Source organism: Meriones unguiculatus (genome assembly GCF_030254825.1).
Source record: "Meriones unguiculatus strain TT.TT164.6M chromosome X unlocalized genomic scaffold, Bangor_MerUng_6.1 ChrX_unordered_Scaffold_31, whole genome shotgun sequence".
Taxonomy (NCBI): domain Eukaryota; kingdom Metazoa; phylum Chordata; class Mammalia; order Rodentia; family Muridae; genus Meriones; species Meriones unguiculatus.
Genome location: NW_026843707.1, coordinates 10,732,556 through 10,756,060, shown reverse-complemented (window position 1 = coordinate 10,756,060; position 23,505 = coordinate 10,732,556).

Below are 23,505 nucleotides of genomic sequence, written 5' to 3'. Positions count from 1 at the left end.
CCATGCTGGATATATATTCTTGCAACTCTTCCAATAAAATACTGAAAACAAAGATTCTCTGGGGTTTTTCTAAGGTATGTAAATCCTGAAATTTCTGTTTTGTTGCATTTTAAATCTGTGTTGTGATATGTGAAGGGTTCTGTGGGTTTTTACCTCTGTTTTGTCTCTTGCTACTCTTTCCTTTGGCCTTTATCCTTCCCTTTGTTAATACAGCTATCACAGGGGTTCTTCTCTCTTCTATACATCTACCCTGAAATTTTTCTGCTATTGTGTATGCTCTGTAAATTTTCTGAGACACTTCATCTTCAGCTCCATTTCCAAACATCTCAGTTGTAGTCACTTCACACTAGAATTAACCCCAATTAACAATGAGCCTTTCAAAATGAACTTGTTACTTTTCTTGCTGCTGACCACCATGTTTTCCTGTCACCACTCACTGTACTGGAGAAAAGATTTCCTGCTATACCTGTTAGACCTTGGGAACAATACCAAACCTTGACATGGCATGATCTGCTATCCTCTTGGCCCCTTGTTATTACTGTTTTTGAAGCAAAATTTCAAAGCACTGTTACATAATGGCTCTCTATTTTGGAGTTCCTTTATGAGATTGTTCCACTTGATGAAAATAGGTGTAGACAATCACTTGTAGGATGTGCCTATTGGAATTTTTTTTAAGATTCAGGCTAACATCTTTCTTTTATTACTAAAATTTGACAGAGAGTGAACAACTGTCTTACATTACATCACAGTAATTTAAACTGATCCAATATCAGTGGAGTGGTGCATCATAAAATTTTAAATGCATGGAGCACTAATGTTTGGCAAAGTTATTGCTGGAGAATATATGGCAAATAATAAAAAAGCAAATGAGATATCTACAATCTGAGTCAATATTTAAAAAAAAAACACATGAGTATCAAACAGGTGAACCTGAAATACTCAAGTTTTGTAATATGTCTCAGTAAAGAAAAGGAAGGAGGAGCCAAGGGCTTCCAAGATTTAATGATTCAACTAGATGTCAGTGACCTCTGAATACTCCAAATTCAACATTGTTAAAATTTCTGTATATTTGAGTTTTTTTAGCATCTTACATTAAACAAAACTAATATTTTCTATAATTTAGCAGAACAAACATTTAGTTGGGATTGAAGTTTTACGTTGCAAACTAAAAGTCTTTTTTTAAGGTTTTTACAACAAGGAATATTCTCAAAACACTATTTTTTTTTCTTGGTTGTAAATTGTAAACTGTGTGCTATAATAATAACAATTATGGTAGTAAAATACTGTCAGTCATTGAGAGAGCACTGCAATGGAATCTTGATATGCACTCACTTACACCTAAGGTGGCAAATGATATTTACCATTTTTCCATGTATTTGTTTGTCACTTCTATTTCTTCTTTACAGAAGTCATACAAAGACACTGTATATCAACAAATGAAATTTGGCATAATTCTAATCTCCTCCCCAAAGGACATCTGTTAATATCCTCAGAAAAATTTTGGTAGTGATAATGGGTAGTTATCTGTGTGTGTGTGTGTGTGTGTGTGTGTGTGTGTGTGTGTGTGTGTCTGTGTGTGTGTGTGTGTGTTTGTGTATGTTTAATTCTATACAGTTTTACAAGGTTAAGTGTGCTTTCAATGATTTTAACACACAGATTCCCACCTAATACAAGCAGGTGTGTGTTCTTCACTGAAAAAAACCTACCAAAATTGGTCTATCAAGAATTAGTCTTTCTTTCTCAGGGTTGAATAACAAATATTAGTGTATAATGAATGTCCACTATCATGTTTTATTTTTTGCAATTCATGAGATTAAAAATAAAGTTATAGAGTAAAAGTATTTTTAAAACATATAATTTGAATTTGAGACTCATATTGCACCCTGTGTAGAATTTGTTTTAAGTTATAAGTTACTTTTTAAGTTATAAGTAATTTTTAAAATATAAGTGAAGATCACCTTGTGTTCTTGGAGATGAACTATGTCTAATTTCTATTCCCCTCTTCAGTTATGTGTCTAGGATTGGAGATCTCGGGAATCTGATTCCTTAGTGCTTTAAAAATATTTGCACACATTGGATATATGCTCACACAGATACATATATGTGTCCTTAATATGAGGGAAAGATAAAAAAATCTTTTTAAAGTTTTAAGTATCATGTTGCTGGTTATATTAATATAATAGAATAGATTACTCTAGAAGGTGATATAGGAGATTCTGAAACTGAGTGGAAATGTATTCTGATTCACTTTAAATTTTCATAAATATATCTAGAACAAGATAGGTTATTTCAAAGGCAAATTTGAACTCTGTGTGTAAATTTTGATTTTTATGTTTTTCATTTTTGACTTTTATTGATACTATGTGAAATATGACACAAATTCATATTAAAATATCTGCATCTTTGGGGTTATTTTATTTATTTTTGAAGCAGTGTGAAAGAAGTATGCATTCTAATTTTGAGAGTTGATTTTGATTAACTTCTGTTTTATGTTTACAGGTGAAGCCAACACTTCAGATGTTGTGCCTAGTGATGATTCTGACAGAGTCCAGATTACCTCTTTTCAACAATCTGAAAGTATAACACAAAGAAAAATACTGGAGTGGGGGCTTGGGGTAAGAAAAAGTCAGTGTAAACCAAAGAATAATGACATCACTGGAGAGATGAGATTTACCTTTAATGATGGGAATTCAAGTCCTCAATTTGACCATGTACTACCTTCAGAACATACCTACCATGACTGTAGTAAGAAAAGCCAGAATGAAGTGGAACATCAACGACCTGAGTCAACCTGTGTAATTCCTTTCTCACCAGAGGAAGATATAACTGATGTTTTAATCGAAGGGCCATGTAATAAAGATAGAATCACCAGAAGTGAGAGTCCAGAAGTTCTGATAGTTGGAGAAACAACAGGAAGTAGGCCACTTCCACATACTCAGGATGTGAGAGCTAGTCATCATGTATTGTCTGAAACACAGTCACATCATAGGATGGATGAGTCTTCCCTTGGTTCTAATGGTCACACAGGTTTGCAATTGGGAGATGATTTGTCTATATCTGATTTGCAAAGAACATCTTCTCCAACGATAGAACACATATCGACAGAGAACACTGATCATAACAGTCGGTCTACAGCTGTAAAGCCAATTCAATTTGTCCCTGTGGAAACTGATCAAGAAGAAAACACAAACACATCCTCCTGTCCTAATCAGACAGGTATAGAGGATTCTGAAATAATTTCTGTTGATCAAACCGCAAATACTAGTTTAGATTTTACAGTGGCTGCATCTTCTTTTGGACCATCAGGGTACATCAAGAGAGGAGTTTTTGAGATACTCGATGACAATTGCATTGCGATTCAGTTAGAGGATTTTGACTCACCATCAAGTGAAAATAATAGAAGAATTCATTCTGGTGAGAGCGATATTTCCAGTTCTACCCGTAATTCTATCACAAATTCCTTACCATTTTCCAATTTAAGATTCAATCGGCATAATTTACCTACTCCAGTGGCTCGTGACAATACTGTAGTCAATAATATAAATTCATCAGCTAGCTCACAATGTGAAGACACTAACGACTTACTTATACTACCTCACCCACCCTTTGAAGCCAGACAGGGAAGGCATGTTACCGATCCAGAAATTTCTGATGATAGTGATTCTTTGCCATCTTTGCCTCATTTTACCATCTTCAATCATGTTCATAATAACCACCATAATGGACTTACCAAACAACAGATTAACGCTTTAAAACTAAGAGATTTTTGTAAACATGATAAATTAAACCAGTGCAGTATTTGTATTACAAGGTATAAACAAGGCAGTAAGATTCGTATACTACCTTGCCTTCATGAATATCATCATAAATGCATTGATCGTTGGCTATCTGACAACTCAACTTGTCCCATTTGTCGCCTACATATAATAAGTCCTGCTGACACAAAAATTCGAATTTGAGTTCTGGACCTCAGAAAAATAAATTCTTTAAATATTGAATGAATAAATGTCATTTGCTGTCTTCATTTGGGGTCCATTTCCTTGAAAAAGTCATGACCAAAACAACATTGGGCTGAAAGAATTGAATATATATATATATATATATACTCGGTAACAATCAGCTGAGAGAAACCAAGGCAGGAACCTGGAAGGAGGTGATGATGCAGACAGGACAGAAGAATGATGCTTATTTGCTTGTTCCTTTTTTTTTCCAGTTGCAATATTTTCATCCAGACACCCATTACCCAGATTTCATTGTTAGATGTTTTACTTCTGATATACATTTTCAGTTGCTTTTCTATCTGTACAAACTGTTGGATGAAACCCATAATTTGATATAGAGTCACATTCAAAGATTGTACTCTTCTATGGAGAAGAGTCTATGGTGAAGTATCTTTTCTCACATTTCCCTGTTATGGTCAGTCATTAAATGGCCGTCAACATGTGTTAAGAAAGATGCTCATGGTGTAATACGGAAAGGCTTGCACTGAAGATGACCTCTAGAGTTTATTACATATTCTGGATATTAGTCCTTTTCTAATTAAATTTTTATTAACTACAGTTTATTTATTTGTTTTTTGGAAGGTCTATTTTAATTTTTTATTAATTACACTTTATTCACTTTGTATCCTTCCTGTGGTTTCCTCCCTCCTCCTGTCCCAGTCCCCCCTTCTTCCACCCTCTGCATGCATGCCACACCACAAGTCCACTGATAGGGGAGGTCTGCTTTTTTTTTTTTTTTTTTTTTTTTTTTTTTACTATTTCTCAATTGAATACAAGTAAGAACTCCAGTGATACATCTCAGCTTCTTGTATAATTGGAATGGTGGAAGTTTGTTGAGGAAGGAGAAACCTTTTAATATTAATATTATACAGAGACACAGTTAAGCTGGAACTGACAAATATGTTTTAATAGAGTAGATTATTCACAGACATAACAGCCAAGTGCATTGGAAGACTGAAAAGCTCTGAGAAAATAAGCATAATAAATGCCAAACATGACACAGGAAAGCAGGCCCAGAGTACCAATCACAAGGCAACACCCTATGGTTTCAACATGTATGAAAACCTTCACATGCTAGCCTGGAAACAATAGATAGGTATTGAATTCACACATGTCTTAGGTAAATTTCAGATTCACCCTGAATGGACTTCTTCCCACATGATCATGTTCCCACTTGACGATTTTAACTTCAAACTGGTAAAAGTAGATTCATGATTCTTTCTGAAACATATCATGATGCATAATGTCTGTAAAGTTTAGTGAATATTCCATCCTTTGAAGGGAAATTTCCAGAAATACAGTAATAACAAAATACAATTTCTAACTCAAGAAAATACAGTAACATTCAAAAAGAGAAATTTGATTTTGAAAGTCCCATGAATGAATAAAAAAATTTTTTTTTGAGTTTTGGCATTCATTAACTGGCTCTTTGTTTGGTTTTGGTCTGAGAAAAAACCACTGTGCCCAGATTTTTTGGTTCTGTTGTTCTACTTGTGGAGCTCCTTTCTCCTCCAGGTCTTATTATTTCCTACTTCTTTCATGAATTTCCCTGCACTCTGCCCAAAAGTTGGCCATTAAACTAAGAGTCTGCTTTGATATCTGGCATGATAGAGCATGTCACAGGTCCTCTGTAGCAGGCTCCCATACACTTCCCTGTTTTCTCCTTCTTCTGATGTTCATCCTCTTTGCCTTGCTGTATGGGGTTTGAGCATTTACCCAGAGACCTCCTTCTTGATTAGTTTCTTTAGGTGTACAGATTTTAGTAGGTGTGATCTATATTTTATGTCTAATATCCAATTATGTGTCAGTATATACCCTGTGTGTCTTTTTGCTTCTGGGATACCTCACTCAGGATGATCTTTTCCAGATCTCACAGTTTATTACAAATTTTATGATTTCATTGTTTTGTAATGCTAAGTAATATTCCATTCTGTAGATGAACCACAATTTCTCTATCCATTACTCCGCAGAGTGGCACCTGGGCTGTTTCCAGCTTCTGGGTATTACAAGTCAACCTGCTACAAACATGGAGGAGCTCAGGTCCTTATTGTGTACTTGAGGCTATTTTGGGTATATGCCTAGGAGTGGTGTAGCTGAATTTTGAGGAAACCCTATTCCTAGTTGTTTGGGAAACTGCCAAATTGTTTTCAAGAGTAGTTATACATATTTACATTCCCACAAGCAGTGGAGAAGGGTTCCTCTTTCTCCACAACCTCCAGCATATTGTTATCACTTGAGTTTTTGATCTTAGCCATTCTGATGGGTGTAAGGTGAAATCTTAGGGTCATTTTGATTTGCATTTCATTATGACTAAGTAAATTGAATATTTCTCTAACTTTTTCTCTGCCATTTGATATTCCTCCATTGAGAATTCTCTATTTAGCTCCGTACTCCATTTCTTTTTTTTTTTTTTTTTTTATTTATTATTTTTTTTTTCAATGCAGTTTATTCAGGAATATTGAACAATCCTCGGACCCGGGGAAAGCCAGCCCACAGCTTAAATAGCCTCTGGGTAGCCAACCCAGGCGTGCCACGGGGGCAATGCAGATAGGTCCACATACATGGAAGCAAGCCAGATCCTTGGCCTTAGCCAAATGTGGAGTTGTTCGTGACAGAGAGCACTCACCATCGGGAAGGTGGAAGGCAGAAACCAGCTCCATCTTTAAGGCATAGCATTCCGCAGCTCTCTACAGTTCCCCCTTTTTGTTTTAGACGCATCAGGCAAGAGTAGAGGTCTGATCTCTGATATTAGAAATAAATTGGGACTTTGTACAGATGTTCATTTAGGTGTCATCCACCCAAAGAGCATCAGACCCGTCCAATACCTTTTTCTCAGAGGCGGGACCTGGGGCATCAACCCGCATGCAATCAGACATGCTCTTCTCTGGGTCCAAAGCGGCTGACCCTGAGTGCAGTGCTTAGCCTCGCATCCTGAGCGTATCATTTTAGCTTTTTATGGTATCCAACCATGCTTGGGGAGAATGTCCTGCTTCAATGGCTGTAAAGGCCTGAATGATCATGGCTGCATCACACTGTTGTGAGACTCTAATCTTGCATATATACCACAGGCAAACCAAGGAGACCAACACCAGAAGGCCTGCTAACACTCCCATGCCCACCCATTCCTTCAGATGATTCATGGCTGCAGCAATCCATGTTGATAATCCTGTGGCTAGTCCTGCGTCCACTCCGGTAGAATTTACTGTGACAATGGCCACTCTCAGCTGCTCCATCGCTGTATCGAATTCTCCAGTCCAATTACCTAAAATATAGCTCAACAATTGTTTAGACAGATTTGCAGCGCAGGAAAAATTCTCATGTTGTATGCTAGTGACACAAAGTCCAGCATACTTTCATTGACAGCCAGGTTGAGCGATTTGCCATAGGGTATTAATTTGCTCCTGCAAGAGATCAATCCTCTGATTGAACACCATCAAGCTTCCTTTTAGTTGAGCATTAATTCCTTTATGTACAACTAAGGCATGAGCTACATTGGCTAAATGGTTATTCAGGGTCTGAGCAGTCTGCCCAGTATGACTCATGGCTAATGCCCTGGTGGTAGCTCCAACAGCCGTCAATGAGATGGTAGTAACAATGGTGGCTGTAGTTCCAAGATCCCTTTTCTGTCTGAAGAGAGTCATAGCGTGAGGGGCATCAATGGGCATAGGCACCCAGTGAGGCATGCGAGTAACCAGGGCATACCTAAATTTACTAGCATTCCAGCATTGGGCAAAAAAGCAAGTATCATTACCACAATTACTTGGCTCTATCTGGCTAATAATGAATAAAAATGGGGGATATAGACAAACAGGTGTGGGCTTATAGGAAATATTATGAGAAGCCTTAACCCCTCGTTGGAACATCCTGCGTCAGTTCTAGAACTAGCAGTGGTGGTGTCCGAGGTCTGAGTAGGTTCAGGAGACCATTGCCCCCAGGGGCGAGACGTGCTCCATGCCAATTGACTAACTCCATGTTTTCCTCCAATTTTGAAAGTCATTTAAGGTTCTGAAATTATTTTTTCCCTTTTTTCTTAAATTTTTCATCAATTACACTTTATTCATTCTGCATCCCCCCATAAGCCCCTCCCTCCTCCCATCCCAATCCCACCCTCCCTCCTCCCTCTGCTTGCATGCCACTCCCCAAGTCCACTAATAGGGGAGGTTCTCCTCTCCTTTTGATCTTAGTCTGTCAGTTCACATCAAAAGTGGCTGTATTGTCCTCTACTGTGGCCTGGTAAGGATGCTCCCCCCCCCCCAGAGGGAGGTGATCAAAGAGCAGGCCAATCAGAGTATGTCAGCGGCAGTCCCTCTTCACATTACTATGTAACCCAATTGGACTCTGAACTGCCCTGGGCTACATCTGTGCAGGGGTTCTAGGTTATCTCCATGAATAGTCCTTGGTTGGAGTATGAGTCTCTGGGAAGTTCCCTATGTTCAAATTTTCTTGTTCTGTTGCTCTCCTTGTGGAGACCCTGTCCTCTCCAGCTCTTACTATTTCCCAGTTCTTACCTAAAATTCCGTACACTCTGCCCAACAGTTGCCCATCAGGCTCAGCATCTGCTTTGATAGTCTGAAGGGCAGAGGCTTTCAGAGGCCCTCTGTGGTAGGTTCCTAGGTTGTTTCCTGTTTTCTTCTTCTTCTGATGTCCATCCTCTTTGCCTTTCTGGATGGGGATTGGACGTTTTAGTTAGGGTCCTCTCTCTTGCTTAGTTTCTTTAGATGCACAGGTTTTAGTGGGTTTGTCCTATGTTGTATGTCTATATGAGTGAGTATATACCATGTGTGTCTTTTTGCTTCTGAGACAACTCACTCAGGATGATCCTTTCCCGATCCCACCATTTACCTGCAAATTTCATGATTTCCTTATTTTTCATTGCTGAGTAATATTCCATTGTGTAGATGTACCACAATTTCTGCATCCATTCTTCAATTGAGGGGCATCTGGGTTGTTTCCAGCTTCTGGCTATTACAAATAAAGCTGCTACAAACATGGTTGAGCAAATGTCCTTTTTGTGTACTTGAGCCTCTTTTGGATATATGCCCAGTAGTGGTATGGCTGGATCTTGAGGAAGCGCTATTCCTAGTTGTCTGAGAAAGCGCCAGATTGATTTCCAGAGTGGTTGTACAAGTTTACATTCCCACCAGCAGTGGAGAAGGGTTCCCCTTTCTCCACAACCTCTCCAGCATGTGTTGTCACTTGAGTTTTTGATCTTGGCCATTCTCATGGGTGTAAGGTGAAATCTCAGGGTTGTTTTGATTTGCATTTCCCTAATGGCTAATGAGGTTGAGCATTTCTTTAAGTGCTTCTCTGCCATTCGGTATTCCTCTACAGAGAATTCTCTGTTTAGCTCAGTTCCCCATTTTTAAGTGGATTACTTGGTTTGCTGCTTTTCAGCTTCTTTAGTTCTTTATATATACTGGATATGAGTCCTCTGTCAGATAAAGGGTTGGTGAAGATTCTTTCCCAATCTGTAGGTGGTCGCTTTGTTTTGATGACGGTGTCCTTTGCTTTACAGAAGCTTTTCAGTTTCATGAGGTCCCATTTATTGGTTGTTGCTCTTAGAGCCTGTGCTGTTGGTGTTCTGTTCAGGAAGTTTCCCCCTGTACCAATGAGTTCTAGGGTATTTCCCACTTTTTTTTCAAGCCGATTTAATGTGTCTGGTTTTATGTTGAGGTCTTTGATCCACTTGGACTTCAGTTTTGTGCAGGGTGACAAGTATGGATCGATTTTCATTTTTCTACATGTAGACATCCAGTTAGACCAGCACCATTTGTTGAAGATGCTATCTTTTTTCCATTATATGGTTTTGGCGTCTTTGTCAAAGATCAGGTGCCCATAAGTGTGTGGGTTTATTTCTGGGTCCTCTGTTCGGTTCCATTGATCCACCATTCTGTTTCTATGCCAGTACCATGCAGTTTTTAAAACTGTTGCTCTATAGTACAACTTAAGATCAGGGATGGAGATACCTCCAGAAGATCTTTTATTGTAGAGGATTGTTTTAGCAATTCTGGGTTTCTTGTTATTCCATATGAAGTTGAGAATTTTCCTTTCCAGGTCTGTAAAGAATTGTGTTGGTAATTTGATGGGAATTGCATTGAATCTGTAGATTGCTTTTGGTAAGATGGCCATTTTTACTATGTTAATCCTACCAAGCCATGAGCATGGGAGATCTTTCCATCTTCTCATATCTTCTTCTAATTCTTTCTTCAGAGATTTGAAATTTTTTTCATACAAGTCTTTGACTTCCTTGGTTAGGGTTACTCCGAGGTACCTTATGTCATTTGTGGCTATTGTGAAGGGTATTGTTTCCTTAATTTCTTTCTCAGCCCTTTTGTCTTTTGTATACAGGAGGGCTACTGATTTTTTTGAGTTAATTTTGTATCCTGCCACTTTGCTGAAGGTGTTTATCAGCTGTAGGAGTTCCCTGGTAGAGTTTTTGGGGTCACTCACGTATACTATCATATCATCTGCAAATAGTGATAATTTGACTTCTTCCTTTCCAATTTGTATCCCCTTGATCTCCTTCAACTGTCTTATTGCTCTAGCAAGGACTTCCAGCACTATGTTGAAGAGATATGGAGAGAGTGGGCAGCCTTGTCTTGTCCCTGATTTCAGTGGGATTGCTTTAAGTTTCTCTCCATTCAGTTTGATGTTGGCTATAGGCTTGCTGTATATCGCCTTTACTATGTTTAGATATGTGCCTTGTATCCCTGATCTCTCCAATACTTTGAACATGAATGGATGTTGGATTTTGTCAAAGGCTTTTTCAGCATCTAGGGAGATTATCATGTGGTTTTTTTCTTTCAGTTTGTTAATATGGTGGATCACATTGATGGATTTCCGTATATTGAACCACCCCTGCATACCTGGGATGAAGCCTACTTGGTCATAGTGGATAATATCTTTGATGTGTTCTTGGATTCGGTTTGCAAGTATTTTATTAAGTATTTTTCCATCAATGTTCATAAGGGAGATTGGCCGGAAATTCTCTTTCTTTGTTGAGTCTTTGTGAGGTTTAGGTACCAAGGTGACTGTGGCTTCATAGAATGAATTTGGTAATATTCCTTCTGTTTCTATTTTGTGGAATAGTTTGAAGAGAATTGGTGTTAGCTCTTCTTTGAAGGTCTGGTAGAATTCTGCGCTGAAGCCATCTGGTCCTGGGCTTTTTTTGGATGGGAGACTTTTGATGACCGCTTCTATTTCTTTGGGGGATATAGGTCTATTTAGTTGATTTACCTGGTCCTGGTTCAGCTTTGGTAAGTCAAATCGATCAAGAAAATTGTCCATTTCATTTAGATTTTCAAATTTTGTGGCATATAGACTTTTGAAGTAAGTCCTAATGATTGTTTGGATTTCCTCAGTGTCTGTAGTTATATCCCCCTTTTCATTTCTGATTTTGTTGATTTGGGTGGTGTCTCTCTGCCTTTTAGTTAGCCTGGCTAAGGGTTTGTCGATCTTGTTGATTTTCTCAAAGAACCAGCTCTTGGTTTCATTGATTCTTTGAATTGTTTTATTTGTTTCCAATTGATTGATTTCAGCCCTGAGTTTGATTATTTCCAGCCGTCTACTCCTTCTTGGTGTGTCTGCTTCTTCTTTTTCTAGGGTTTTTAAGTGAGCCATTAGGGTGCTTGAATGAGCTGTCTCGAATTTCTTCTTGAAGGCACTTAGTGCTATGAACTTTCCTCTTAGCACTGCTTTCATTGTGTCCCACAAGTTCGGGTATGTTGTGTCTTCATTTTCATTGATTTCTAGAAAGACTTTAATTTCTTTCTTTATTTCTTCCCTGACCCAGCTGTCATTTAGTAACAAGTTGTTCAGTTTCCATGTGTGTGTAGGCTTTTTGTTATTTCTGTTATTGTTGAGGTCCAGCTTTATTCCGTGGTGATCAGACAAGATACATGGGATTATTTCAATCTTCTTGTATCTGTTGAGGCTCGCTTTGTGACCCACTATGTGGTCTATTTTGGAGAAGGTTCCATGAGGTGCTGAGAAGAAGGTAAATTCTTTTGTGTTTGGGTGTAAAGTTCTGTAAATGTCTGTTAGGTCCATTTGATTCATGACCTCTGTCAGAGACATTGTTTCTTTGTTTAATTTCTGTTTGGTTGACCTGTCCTTTGTTGAGAGTGGGGTGTTGAAGTCTCCCACTATTAATGTGTGTGGATCTATATGTGCTTTAAATTTTATCAATGTTTCTTTCACAAATGTGGGTGCCCTTGTATTTGGGGCATATATGTTCAGGATTGTGATGTCTTCCTGGTGGAATTTTCCCTTGATGAGTATGAAGTGTCCTTCCCCATCTCTTTTGATTAATTTTGGTTGAAAGTCTATTTTATCAGATATTAGAATGGCTACTCCTGCTTGTTTCTTGGGTCCGTTTGCTTGCCCCTCGTGCTACAAACATGGAGGAGCTCAGGTCCTTATTGTGTACTTGAGGCTATTTTGGGTATATGCCTAGGAGTGGTGTAGCTGAATTTTGAAGAAACCCTATTCCTAGTTGTTTGGGAAACTGCCAAATTATTTTCAAGAGTAGTTATACATGTTTACATTCCCACCAGCAGTGGAGAAGGGTTCCTCTTTCTCCACAACCTCCAGCATATTGTTCTCACTTGAGTTTTTGATCTTAGCCATTCTGATGGGTGTAAGGTGAAATCTTAGGGTCATTTTGATTTGCATTTCATTATGACTAAGTAAATTGAATATTTCTCTAACTTTTTCTCTGCCATTTGATATTCCTCCATTGAGAATTCTCTATTTAGCTCCGTACTCCATTTCTTAATTGCATTACTTGATTTCTTGTTGTTTAACTTCTTCAGTTCTTTGTGTATACAGGATATTAGTCCTCTGTCAGATATAGGGTTGGTGAACATCTTTTCCCAATCTGTAGGCAGTCGTTTTGTTCTGATGACAGGGTCCTTTGCTTTACAGAAGCTTTTCAGTTTCAGGAGGTCTCATTTATTGATTGCTGTTCTTAGAGTCAGTGCTGTTGGTGTTTAGTTCAGGAAGGTGTCTCCTGTGCCAATGAGTTTAAGGTTCTTCCCCAATTTTTTTAAAGTGGTTTAGTGTCTCTGGTTTTATTTTGAGGTCTTTGATCCACTTGGACTTTAGTTTTGTGCAGGGTGGTAAATATGGATCTATTTGAATTTTTTTATATTGTAGACATCCAGTTAGAATAGCACCATTTGTTGAAGGTCCTGTATTTTTTTTTTTTGTTGTTGTTTTGTTTTGTTTTCCATTGAATGTTTTTGACATCTTTGTCAAATATCAGGTGTCCATAAGTGTATGGATTTATGTCAGGGTCTTCTATATGATTCAATTGATCCACCATTCTGTTTCAATTCCTGTACCACACAGTTTTTCGTATTGTTGCTGTATATTACAGCTTGAGATTTGGGATAGTATTAACCCCTAAAGATCTTTTATTGTAGAGAATTGTTTTAGTAATTTTGGTTTTCTTGTTGCTCCATATGAAGGTGAAAATTTTTCTTTAAAGGCCTGTAAAGAATTGTGTTGGTTATTTGAAGGGAACTGCACTGAATCTGTAGATAGCTTCTGGTAAGATGTGCATTTTTACTATATTAATCCTGCCAAGCCCTGAGCATGGGAGAACTTTCCATCTGCTGATATATTCTTCTAATTCTTCCTTCATATACTGAAATTTTTTCATACAAGTCTTTGACTAGCTTTTAAGGTTCACACCAAGGTACTTTTTGTCCTTTGTGGTTATTGTGAACTGTGTTGTTTCCCTAATTTCATTCTCAGTTCTTTTGTCTATTGTATACAGGAGGGGTGCTGATTTTATTTTATTATTTTTTTTAGTTAGATTTATAACCTGCCACTTTGCTGAAGGTGTTAGTCAGCTGTAGGAGATCCTTACTGGAATTTTTGTGGTTACTCAGGTATTCTATCATATCATCTGCAAATAGTGATAGTTTGACATCTTCCTTTCTAATTTGTATCCCCTTGATCTCCTTCAATTGCCATATTGTTCTAGCACGTACTTCCAGAACAATGTTGAAGAGATATGGAGAGAGTGGGCAGCCTTGCCTTGTCCCTGATTTCAGTGGAAATGATTTAATTTTCTCTCCATTGAGTTTGATATTATCTATAGACTTGCTGAATAGTAATTGCCTTTACTGTGTTCAGGTATGTGCCTTGTATCCCTGATCTCTCCAAGACTTTAAACATAAATGGATGCTGGATTGGTCAAATGGCTTTTCAGCATCTAAGGAGACGGTCATGTGGTTTTTTTCTTCAATTTTTTTTTTTATGTGGTGGATCACATTGATGGATTTCCGTATATTGAACCACCCCTGCATACCTGGGATGAAACCTACTTGGTCATAGTGGATGGTATCTTTGATGTGTTCATGGGTTCGGGTGTTAAGTATTTTGTTGAATACTTTGCATCAATGTTCATGAGGGAGATTGGCCTGAAATTTTCTTTCTTTGTTGGGTCTTTGTGAGGTTTAGGTACCAAGGTGAGTGTGGCTTCATAAAATGAGTTGGGTAGTTTTCCTTCTGTTTCTATTTTGTGGAATAGTTTTAAGAGTATTGGTGTTAGCACTTCTTTGAATGTTTGGGAGAATTCTGCCCTAAAACCATCTGGCCCTGGCAATTTTTCTGCATGGGCGATTTTGGATGACAGCTTCTATTTCCTTAATATTATATATATATATATATATATATATATATATATATATATATATTCTGTTTGAGGATGAAAAACGATATTTCAGGAAGGCAGCCCATAGCTCCTTTTCTGGCATGAACTCAATGGCATATTCTTTGAACACATCCCCCTGCATGATGCAGCTTTGCAAGTCCACAGAGGGAGACAATGCACCAGCCCTGAAAAGACCTGATAGGGTAAGGTCAGATTTAAGGCGAGGAGAAACTCCCTTATCAGTGGAATAGAGGAAGGGCATAAAAGGAGAAGAGTGAGGGAAGGTGCTTTGGGGAGACATGAGGGAATGGACCACAGCTGGTTTACAGATTGAATAAATTGTATTAAATAATAATAATAATAATGTATTTATTGTAAAAAACATAGTTTTTGTGACGTGATCAGTCACTGATAGAAATGAGGCTGGACATAGAGCTCAACGCTTAATTGCATTTAATGTTGTATAGAGGACTTGTGTTCAGTTCCCAACTTAACACATTGGCAGCTTACTGCTGTCTGTATTACCAATTCCAGGGAGACATATACCCATCAGCATCATTGAGTATCTACACATTTGTGGTGTACATAATGATACCCTGATACACAAATAAATAAAAATGAAACTTTAAGGCATAAAAAAAGAATTTCTTTACATAACTAAATATAAGTATCGACCCCAAACCTCCTTGTCTGAGGCAGTTGCCTAAATACTCAAGGCTAAATATTTTGGCTTTTATAAAAACTTCTTCTTTTATTCCAACATCTCTTTTCTTTACAAAAGCCAAAATCCTAAATCTTGCTGATTCAATCAGTTGGGCCTTTTTGTTTTGTTTGGTTTTGTTTTGATTTGTTTTGTTTTGTTTTTTGGCCTGGCTCACTCAATGGAATTATTTCATTTCACTGCTGAGTTTACAAGTTTTTTTTTTCTAGCTCAGAAATTGGACTTTTATTCTTTCTTGTCTTGCAAATTGCTTTCCTCATCAATTGATATATTCATCATGTTTGAATTATGTTTTTTCTCCATATTCATTATCCCCTTCTACATATTGTTGCTATATATATATATTAGTAAATGAAGGGAATAAAAACTTTACTATCATTTTAATATCATTTCATGTTAGAAAAATAAAAGTTAATGATTATGTTACAAATAAACATTCTAATCATTTATTGATATAGCACATCTGGATTTCTACTGGAAAAGTGAAAAGAATTGTTTGGATTATTTCACTTGTTTATAACTGGTTCACATTCATATTGCTCTGTTTCTTAAATGGTTTTATCTCTATTGATGGGCAAAGCTGTTGTGAAACATTCCAGAATATCTGTGCAAATACAAATGAAAGGAATTGTAGTCAAAAAATTGGAAGAAAAAGGTTGCAGATTTTTCATCTCTCTTGGAGCTTTAAATCTGCTCATTTCAGAGTATTCTAAACGGAGGTATCAAAGACCATGAGTAACAGTCATCCTCTTCCCTTTGTGGAGAGAATGATCTCCCTCAAGGTTGAAAATCTGTCAAACCACAACTCATGCTGCACCCTGAGGCATATCTTTGAGCATGATGGGCCTGATAGTGATGTAAACATCCCCCAAATCCATTGACTAAAAGTCCATATTGGTTTCCTTAATCTATTTCCACAACAAATGTGATGCCAAGGATGCCCTGGGTCCACTACATGGGATTTTACTTGATGGACATGAACTAAAGTTAGAGATGGTTTACAAAATGGATCCACAGTACTCTCAAACTGACTGTAGCAAGGGAGGCCAAAAACATTATGAGGAAGACAATCATAAATTCCGTCGTCAAGGTGACACAAGCATTCTTGTCCCACCACTGGTATCAAACCATAGATCATACCAGATCTTCTCCATGCCACTCACAATCCCTGGCTCAGTCTCAATATCGCTTTCAAAGGAGATCATCAACAAACAAAGGATCCAAGACCATGTTCTCAGCATCCAGGCAGTAGCTGGTATCATGAGACAAGTCTCGTCCAAGTTTCGGGAATCTTCCTGTATCAAGCATGAAGAAATCTAAATCTAAATATTCAGGCAAGAGTGCACCCAAGTGTCATTCAGGAGAAGGTAGGAACAGAGAGTTTCAATACTCCTCAGCACATAGCCAGAGTATTGGGAAAGATGAGGGTCAAGAGAAAAACCACTTACTGAGTTGAGAGAGATTTTGAAAAAAACAGTGGAAGTAAGAAAATTGATACATTGTATAGTATTTTATTGTCACCCTTTTTCAAGTTTTAACCTAAATTTACTATTATACTTATTATGTTATTTGAATATTATGATTACATATAAAGTATTGAAATACTTAATTTTTTCCATTGTAAATTTTTGAAATAAAACATAATCATGTTTAGAATATTTATCTATTTATTAAGTTAATAGAGTATTAGCACCAAATCCTCCTATGACAATATGTACTCTGATTTGTTATCTAAAACTTGGTAATTAGACTTAGTTCTTTATAGTCCTCATCTTTTCAAGTTAAAAGCTATATATTTATTTGGTATGAATGATAACTAAATCCTTCAATTGTATAATGATATTAGAATTGTTTTATAATATTGATTAAGCAGCATTGTAAAATTTAATGTTTTGTGTATTTATCAAGAATATTGGTACAATAGCTGAGAAATTGTACTTAGTTATTATTGTGGTGTTTACAGTACAGATTAACTGACTAGTTTACAGCTTGAAAAGTCTCTTATGCAATGCATTTGCTTAAACTAGTTCTAGTGTCTATTGCTTTCTTTTTAACTGTATGGTTAGTACTGCAAAATCCCTGGGTCATAAATTATGTTCAATTCCTCACTTTTTAAAAAAAGAAAATAGAGTTATTATATAATATATTCTGATCGTAGTTTCCCCTTTTACAACTTCTCTAAGATGTTCCGGACCACTTAAACCCACACACTCATATACATCCTTTCTGTCTCTCATAAGTAAGCAGTTAACCGTATAAGAAAACAACAACATAAACATAATAAGAAACACAGGAACAGATAAAAACAAAACAATACTAATAGAAACCTCAAAGAAAGACATAAAAGAAACACAGCTATCACAGAAACATTTTTACTTACACAGAAATTCCATAAAAACAGAAAATAATAGGCTATAATATATAAACAATAACATGTAAGGTTAAAATAATTTAAACAAGGCATTATGAGATAAAAAACCTCCAAAAATACATTGATCATTTATGTTTGCTTTTTACTTCTAGCCATGGGGCCTGCCATTAAGTATGGTTGGTAAAACTAGCTAGACAGCATTGGAGAAAACTCACTTTCCCTTGGAAGGGATTAACAATCAGAGATTGTTTCTGCATTAAGTGTGAGGCTTATGTCCATATCCCCACTTTGCCGTGGAAACCCAACTGCCTCAGACCCATGCACAGTACCTTCCAGTACACTGAACACTAGTCAGTAGAGATGAAGGTTCTCAGTTGCCACCAGCTCAACTTTTCTATGTTCAGTGACATATGTAGGCTTTTTCTTCAGCAATGCAGCTATGCAGCCTTACTATCCATTTCTGGAGAGCAATGGATATTGTCAGAGACAGCCTGAGTTACCTGAGTTCTTCTTTGGGACATTTTGGTATGAATTCAATTAGACATAACACATTCCTTGTGCTTAAGGTTTCATTTGGTGGCAAGATATAGCTAGTGGAGATGTGTCTCCCCCATTATTTGGTGATTGCATTTTGATTCCTGTCACATATATATGTATTTTATAAAACAGTTCTACATGAACCCTCAATTCACCCTTGGTTTTAGCTATCTCTTCTCATACTCCCAGCCTTAACCATTCTTTGTTCCATTTTCCATTTAATCCTCCAGGGAGAGTTTCTCCATCTGTCTTTATATAAATCTGGAATGCATCCAAGCTGATTATGGTGCATAATCTTTCTATATGCTACTGGAATTAGGGCTGAAATATTTTTAATGAGATTTTTTTTAATATATGTTCTTAACAGAAATTGCTATATACTCTTCCCTTTTGGGTCTTGGTGTGGATTAGGTATTGAGGTGTGTCCTTGTGAAAAATAATTACACTTTGTATTTTTTCTTTCTATATTGCAGAATAATTAGAGGTATTAGCAATGATATTTATATGAAAAATTGTTGTCGTCTGTGTTAAATCTAATTTTCTCTAACCTTTTTTGTTTGAATGATTTAATTATTGCCTCTATTTCACTAGTTCTAATATAATTACTTATCCAGTTTTGATTTAAATTTAGTAGGCTGCATATAAGTTTATCTGTTTATTTCAGGTTTTCTATTTTCTTGGAGCACAGACTTTTAAAATATGTCCTTACAATTCTCTGTGTGTTTTTTTGTTGTTGTTTTTGTTGTTGTTGTGTGTTTTTCCTCCCATGTATAATCTGTAATTCTATTAATTTGGATATCCTCTCTATATGTTAGTGTTAATTTGGCTAAGTATTAATCTTACCTATTTTCTTTTCATTGTTTTGTTTCATTCTGTTTTATTGATGACATCTGTAAGTTTGATTGTTTCTTGCTTCCTAATCCTTTGTAACTTCGTTTTTCTTTTCATTGTATTGCATTAAAGTATGTCATTAAGCTGCTCATAAGTGATCTCTCCAGTTTTTATATGTAAATAGTTGGTGCTTTGCATTTGACTCTAAAACTGACTTCCTGTGTCTTATCTATTTGGGTAAATAGTATTTTCACTTGATTTCAATTTTTTTTAAAATGGTTTTAGTTTTTAATTTCCTTCTTAATTTCTATCTTGAATCAATTTTCTGTCATTAGTGAGTTGCTCACTTTCAACACGTTTTTAAACTGCTATTGTTCTTGTTTTCATGTAGTTTTAATCTGTGGTGGTTATGTAGGGTATAGGGTGTGATTGAAATATTTTCCTTACTGTTGAGACTTGCTTTATTTTCAAGACTTTGGTCAATTTTGGAAGAAATTCTATGAGCTATTGAAAAGAAAGTATATTCTGAGTTTGGGTTAAATCTTCTCTAAAAGTCTGCTAAGCTTATATACATGTGAAATCTTTTAGCTACAGCTTTTCTCAGGTTAGTTTTTGTCTGGATCACCTGTAAATTACTGAGAGTGAGGTCCTGAAGCCTCCCACTACCACTGTGTGGAGGTCAATATACTTTTCTATCTGTAATAGTATTTCTTTTATGAAGACAGTTCCTTTTGTGCTTGGGATATGAATGCTCAAAACAGCAATAGCTTTTTGGCAGATTTTTTTTTCAACTTTGCTGACTATGTAGTGTTCCCTGTCTGTTCTGATTAGTCTTTAGTCTATTTTGTTTTTTTTTTTTTGTTGTCAGATATTAAAACTGTTACACCTGCTTGGTTTTTGTCTCCATTTGCTTTCAACATGCTTTTTCTTTCTTTTATCCCGAGGTAAGTTTTATTTTTGACTTTCAGAACTTGTTCTTCGATATCACAAAATGATGCATCCTGCTTTTTTCTTTGATTCTTTGTTAATTATACTTTATTCACTTTGTATCCCTCTGTGGTTGCCTCTGTCCTCCAGTCCCAATTTCTCCCTTCTTCTCCCCTCTGCACAATGCCACTCCCCAAGTCCACTGATAGGGGAGGACTTATTTTCCTTCCTTCTTTTCCTAGTCAGTTAGGCCACATCAGGAGTAGCTCCATTGTCTTCTTCTATTGCCTGGTAATGCTGCTTCACCCTTCCCGGGGGCCAGGGGTTAATGAAAGAGCAGGCCAAACAGTTCATGGAGAATATGTTTCAGGCCCTCTCTTTTCTAGAACCTACATTGAGAAATCAGGCTTTATTTAATGGCTCTGTCTTCATGATTTATCTTATAGCTCCCATTTTTCTTTTCAAATTTCATAATTTTTTTCCTTTCCTTGGCTGCAAATTTCGTGATTTACTGGTTCTTAATTACTGAATAGTATTCCAGTGTGTAAATTTTCCACAATTTCTGCATTCATTCCTCAGTTTATGGACATCTGGGTTGTTTCCAGATTCTGACAATTACGAATAAAGGTGCTAGGAACGTAGTAGAACAAATGTCCTTGTTGTGTGCTTGAATATATTTTGGATATATGTCAAGGAGTAGAATGGCTGGATCTTGAGGAGGCACTATTCCTAATTGTCTGAGAAAGATCCAAATTGATTTCCAAAGTGCATGTACATTTTCCATTCCCACTAGCAATGAAGGAGGTCTCCCTTTTCTCCACATTCACTCCAGCATGTTTTGTCACTGGACTTTTTGATCTGAGCCATACTGACAGGTGTAAGATCATCCTGAGTGAGGTATCCCCAAAACAGAAAGATATACTTGATATATAACTTAGTTATTAGTGGACGGTAGATATAAAATATAGGATAAACATACATAATTGGTATATCAAAGGTAGCTAAGCATGAAGGAGGACCCTGAGTTAGATGATCAAGCCTCACTCAGACAGCCAATTTGGAAGAGTGAACAGCCAATTGGGAAGAGCCAACAGGGAAGAGCACAGGAGCCTACAACAGAGAGCCACTGATAGATTCTACCCAGCAGGGTATCAGAGCACATGCTGAGACTCACAGACATAATTTGGGTAGAGTGGAGGGTACCTTATAAAACAAGGAGGAGATAAAAAGACCTTGAGGGGACAGGAGCTCCTCAAGAAGAGCAACAGAAACAAAAAAAATCTGTGCAACGGGTCTATTCTTAGATGAATGTTCCAACCAAGAAATTTGCTTGGAGATAACTTAGAATTCAAGCAGGGATGTAGTCCATGGCATCTCGGATCACAAAGGAAGAAAATGTAGCTTGTTTTGATGAGACATGATAGGATAGGATCAGATGGAAAAGGAGGAAGGCCTCCCCTATCAGTGGACTTAGGGAGGGGCATGGGAGAAGAGGAGGGATGGAGGAAGGCTGGGATTGGGAAGGGATGTGGCAGGGGTATATAGCTGGGATACAAAGGGAGTAAACTGTAATTAATTATAAAGTAATTTTAAAATTAAAATAAAACAAAATATATTAAAACAAGTAAATGGAGATTGTAACACTAAGATGTTATAAAATTCTAGGATGTATAATGGTACTGCAAATAAGTATTATTTTTTTTCAAGTCATCCTGTTTGAATCAAGACATATGCAACCAGATTAGTAATGTCATAATTAAAATATAATTTCAACCTTTCCTCACTTCCATTTCCTCCCTCCAACCTTCCCCCTTTCTTCCTGCCTTTATATCTTCTAAAATTCATGACTTTATTAAATTCATATTTATTGTTACATGTACATGTAAAAAGATAAATATAGTCATACAACACACTAAATTTAAGTCCTGTTGCTTTGTGAATATGATTCCAGTAGAGAACACTTGGTATTGGATTACTAACTTGTGGTGTGTTTTGGGGGTAGTAGAATGTCCTCTACCAGCAGTTATTATTTGCCTTTAGTTCTGTGTTTATTGATGAGTCACTCATCCCACATCAACAAGTGTATTAATGTCCTTTTTTGGTTTTGTACTTTGTTTTGTAAAAGTATTGCTAAAACAAAAAAACAAAGAAAAAATGAAAAAGTATTGTTATCATCACCACACATCCAAAAGTTCCGATCCTCCATGCACCCTGGAAAGTCCAGGGAGAACTTATCAGTTCTATCTAAAATATACATCATATGTTTTAAGCATGCCTGTCACATTTTAGAGTTCTGGTTAAGTATTTACTATATTCATGAAAAATAAAATAAAAAAAAAAAGAAAAATAAAAACAGGAAACAAAATCTCTAACATAAATCCTGTACTAAGGAGCTGTGATACAGAGCTATTTATTCATTCATTCACTTATTTGCTATTATAAACTGTGTTGTGCTGGGGAATAGAAACTTAATTTGAATTTCATGCTTAGACACACAATAGGCTCTACCACTGTGATATGCCATTTCTGCAGCTCCCAAGTAGAATTTTGAAATAGTTAAAAATCTTTTTCACTGTTGCTCTCCTTGTGGAGACCCTGTCCTCTCCAGCTCTTACTATGTCCCAGTTCTTACCTAAAATTCCATTCACTCTGCCCAACAGTTGCCCATCAGGCTCAGCATCTGCTTTGATAGTCTGAAGGGCAGAGGCTTTCAGAGGCCCTCTGTGGTAGGTTCCTAGGTTGTTTCCTGTTTTCTTCTTCTTCTGATGTCCATCCTCTTTGCCTTTCTAGATGGGGATTGGACATTTTAGTTAGGGTCCTCTCTCTTGCTTAGTTTCTTTAGATGCACAGGTTTTAGTGGTTTTGTCCTATGTTGTATGTCTATATGAGTGAGTATATACCATGTGTGTCTTTTTGCTTCTGGGACAACTCACTCAGGATGATCCTTTCCAGATCCCACCATTTACCTGCAAATTTCATGATTTCCTTATTTTTCATTGGTTAGTAATATTCCATTGTGTAGATGTACCACAATTTCTGCATCCATTCTTCAGTTGAGGGGATCTGAGTTGTTTCAAACTTCTGGCTATTACAAATAAAGCTGCTACAAACATAGTTGAGCAAATGTCCTTTTTGTGTACTTGAGCCTCTTTTGGATATATGCCCAGTAGTGGTATGGCTGGATCTTGAGGAAGTGCCATTCCTAGTTGTCTGAGAAAACGCCAGATTGATTTCCAGAGTGGTTGTACAAGTTTACATTCCTACCAGCAGTGCAGAAGGGTTCCCCTTTCTCCACAACCTCTCCAGCATGTGTTGTCACTTGAGTTTTTTATCTTGGCCATTCTCATGGGTGTAAGGTAAAATCTCAGGGTTGTTTTGATTTGCATTTCCCCAATGGCTAGTGAGGTTGAGCATTTCTTTAAGTGCTTCTCTGCCATTCGGTATTCCTCTACAG